At 42.1% G+C, this 3,775-nt stretch overlaps 1 long non-coding RNA gene across 1 annotated transcript; it reads right to left on the bottom strand.

Moving 5' to 3' along the window:
* Positions 1 to 1,106: 1,106 nt before the first annotated feature.
* LOC115200619 (uncharacterized) lies at positions 1,107 to 3,775 on the bottom strand. The gene is made up of 2 exons (XR_003879544.1): positions 2,337 to 3,775; positions 1,107 to 2,244 (listed from the first exon to the last, which is right to left on the bottom strand). It is a non-coding gene; the product is annotated as an uncharacterized LOC115200619 (long non-coding RNA).

The raw sequence follows: 3,775 nt of genomic DNA, 5'->3' as shown, positions 1-3,775 counted from the left end.
TCTCACAGCAAGAACTGGCAAATCTGGTGCAGTCCAGGAGGAGGAGATGCACAGCAGTACTTAATGCAGCTGGTGGCCACACCAGATACTGAATGTTACTTTTGATTTTGACCCCCCCTTTGTTCAGGGACACATTATTCAATTTCTGTTAGTCACATGTCTGTGGAACTTGTTCAGTTTATGTCTCAGTTGTTGAATCTTGTTATGTTCATACAAATATTTACACGTTAAGTTTGCTGGAAATAAACACTGTTGAAAGTGAGGATGTTTCTTTTTTTGCTGAGTTTAAATATATATTTCTAACCCCCCCCAGCACCCGCAACTCAAAACACCTTTCAGATGTTGTCAAGAAGAGGCTGATATACTGCTATGGTAGTAGGTGCCAGGCGCACCGGATTGAGTGTCAAGAACTGCAACACTGCTGAGTTTTTCATGCTCAACAGTTTCTCGTGTGTATCAAGAATGATCCACCACCCAAAGGACATTCAGCCGACTTGACAGCCAACTGTAGGAAGTATTGGAGTCAACATGGGCCAGCATCCCTGTGGAACGCTTTCGACACCTTGTAGAGTCCATCCCCCGATGAATTGAGGCTGTTGCGAGGGGAAAAAAAGAGGGTTAAAACTCAATATTAGGAAGGTGTTCTTAATGTATTTGTACACTAAGTGTATTTCCTCCATATATTGTACATTGGTTTGCATTCATTACCAGGTCATTTTATCACTAAGCATCTGCACAAAAAAATTGCTCATTATTATTATTATTATATTTGCTCATTATCATTGTGTGTGGACAACAAACGTTTGAGATTATCCTCTTGGTTTGTACCGTCTTAAATCGCCCCACGGTGTATATCTGTATCACTGAGTCTACCTTTTACAATGGTTGAAAATGCTATGCCATGCTCCCTTCCCCGGGGCTCCCTTCTTCCCTGGCGGCTCCCTTCCCCGGGGCTCCCTTCTTCCCTGGCGGCTCCCTTCTTCCCTGGCGGCTCCCTTCTTCCCTGGCGGCTCCCTTCTTCCCTGGGGCCTGCCTTCTTCCCTGGGGCCACCCCTTCTTAGCTGAGACCACACCCACAACACAAAATAACCACACCCACAACACTGTATTTGGTATTCTTTGTAATTTTAATTCCCATAATTTAATTAGTTAAATGCAGACCATTTTTTTCATTTCACAATTATTCTTTTTTTTTTTTTTTTTTTAACAAATAAAACATTACAGTACAGTTATTATGCAAATCAGAAGAGCTTACTTTGTTAAGTCTTAGATGGTACCCAGGCTTTGTGGGACCGGTTATCAAACGGTTAAACAGCGAAGCGCTATAAAGACAACACCGAGCAGTTTGAGAACCTGCAGGCCAGCTAAGGTAAGTAGCACATTCTACCACAGAATAGACTAGATAGAAAATGAGGACACACTGTCTGCACCCTCAGTAGAGACAACTAGCGCTTCCTAGTGGACAAAGTGAGGAATTGGAACCGTTTCCTCCTCGGGAGCAGCAGCGCTAGCCTGGAAATCCAAAATGAATTCAGCTTTGTTTCTTACAATATTGAAACGTTACGTGATTCCAGGCTATAGCAAAAGTGCCACCGTGTGGGGACACAGTGCCGTTACATCCATCCACCCTGAAGAACAGTGCCTCTACAGAGCGAGACAGTGGCGCCGTCACACCACAAGATTCTGCTTTATTTATTATTGCACGGAATGTTCCCGCAGCACGTCAGAGGGCTCGGCTGTCTGTTACCAAGCATCGGCATGGTAACAAACTGTCAAACTCTCCCCATTGGCAACAACCCCAGTCATTGGTTATTGTTTTTGATTGATTGATTGATGATCAGTAGCTAATATTGGTTAAAATGCAGTCTCTCTCTACCTTGAGCGGTGCATCCCTAACAGCCTATCAGGACTGAGAACGCATAAAAAAATAAATAATAATGACCAGGTGAGTTCCAAAGGGGATCAATCTATGGAAACAGATTAATGCCAAAACGCTGGCAGGAACGGGCCTCCATAACAACTCACTGTTTGTCCAAGGACTATGAGCTGCGAACGGTAGTCATCTCGCCTCGGGCATAAAGCCTGTCCACCACTCTCCGCCAGGTCGACAAAGCGGATGTTTCCGGGTTTTGAGGGATACAGTATTTTCAACCTGGGAACTCCGCTCAGGTGTCTTTTTACTCCTGCTACGTTAGGTTACCAGTCCACAGACCTCTTTTTCTAAGAGCTGATTTGAAATCAGACCTTAGTGTTATTAGCCTTAGCTCTGTCCTTAGTGATACTGGTCTCAGGCCTGCTTTTAAACTCTTTTTCTAAGAGCTGATTTGGAATCAGACCTTAGTGTTATTAGCCTTAGCTCTGTCCTTAGTGATACTGGTCTCAGGCCTGCTTTTAAACTATTTTTCTAAGAGCTGATTTGAAATCAGACCTTAGTGTTATTAGCCTTAGCTCTGTCCTTAGTGATACTGGTCTCAGGCCTGCTTTTAAACTCTTTTTCTAAGAGCTGATTTGGAATCAGACCTTAGTGTTATTAGCCTTAGCTCTGTCCTTAGTGATACTGGTCTCAGGCCTGCTTTTAAACTCATTGTCTAGACATGGATGATAAAAAAGTCTAATATAAGCTTTCTGTTTCCTGCTATAAATAAGTAACCCCAGTCTGGCAGGGAAACAAAATTACAAAGTGTTTTTATCTAAAATTCAAAATAAAAATGGTAATTTAAAAGTCTGATCTATATCGACAACCGACACACAGTCTAACGTAAGGAGAGAGAGAGAGCACGCTGGGCTACATCGGAACGTGGCCAATCACGTTGGAATGGAGGAAATCCTGACATCATAATGACCACTTCCTGGTTACAAGCGATGACATCACAGTCTCGTGACCCCTGTGCCAGGTTCCCAGCGTGTTCCACCACCCTCCTCACAGCGTCTGGTGCGGTTCACTCGGGGCGGGGGGGTTAAAACAGAGATGGTAGAAAAATATATAGTCTTGATGAAATGTGTCTATTTATTCTCTTCATTATTGAATTTGCAGCCATACATGTAGTGTTAACACAGCAGTGTAGAGGGTTCAGGATAACTAGCTCTTCTACAGGAGAAGAAAAACATGAGGACAATGAGACGTCATTAACGCACTTTCGTCTAGACACTTCAGGTTATTTCGTCTTACATTATTCATGGTTAACAATAATAATAATAATAGTTTAGTCTTTTCATTGGCATCATTAGGCAACACGCTTTTTTTTGTCATATATATATATATATATATTTTTTTTTTAGTTACTCAACAATATCTTGGTTACGATGTAAACTCCACAGTACTTATAACTTACTGTATTCATCACACAGTAAAACATAACTTTACAAGGCAAATGGCCACTTAAGCATAGATTGGTTCATGAGATAAAAATGAGAAGAAAAAAAACACACCACAAAGAAAGAAAATGTCCAAATAAAATATGAAATGATTTGCATTGGGGGTTTGTTCAAATTTGAAAAACAAAGCCAGGCTTCGTTGGTTCGTTTGTTCATTTACAAGGCAGGTGACCGTCAAAAACTCTGGTGATGATCAAAACTACTCCCAAAACCTTGATATAAACCGTAGAGTTGGATCGAGGGCTCACTTGCCACAAAGCTTGTTTTAGCATGGGCAGACATTGGTATGTGCCCTCTATCCAACTCTATGAGCTACAGGTACTTCCATATTAGCCCTGAACCCTCCATATTAGCCCCTGATATCGTCCCCATCCTCCCCCTCCCTAATTACACTACTGAT

Source organism: Salmo trutta, chromosome 9 (genome assembly GCF_901001165.1).
Source record: "Salmo trutta chromosome 9, fSalTru1.1, whole genome shotgun sequence".
Classification (NCBI taxonomy): Eukaryota; Metazoa; Chordata; class Actinopteri; order Salmoniformes; family Salmonidae; genus Salmo; species Salmo trutta.
The sequence above is the reverse complement of the archived record's forward strand: the minus strand, read 5'-3'. Positions and strand labels throughout refer to the sequence as shown.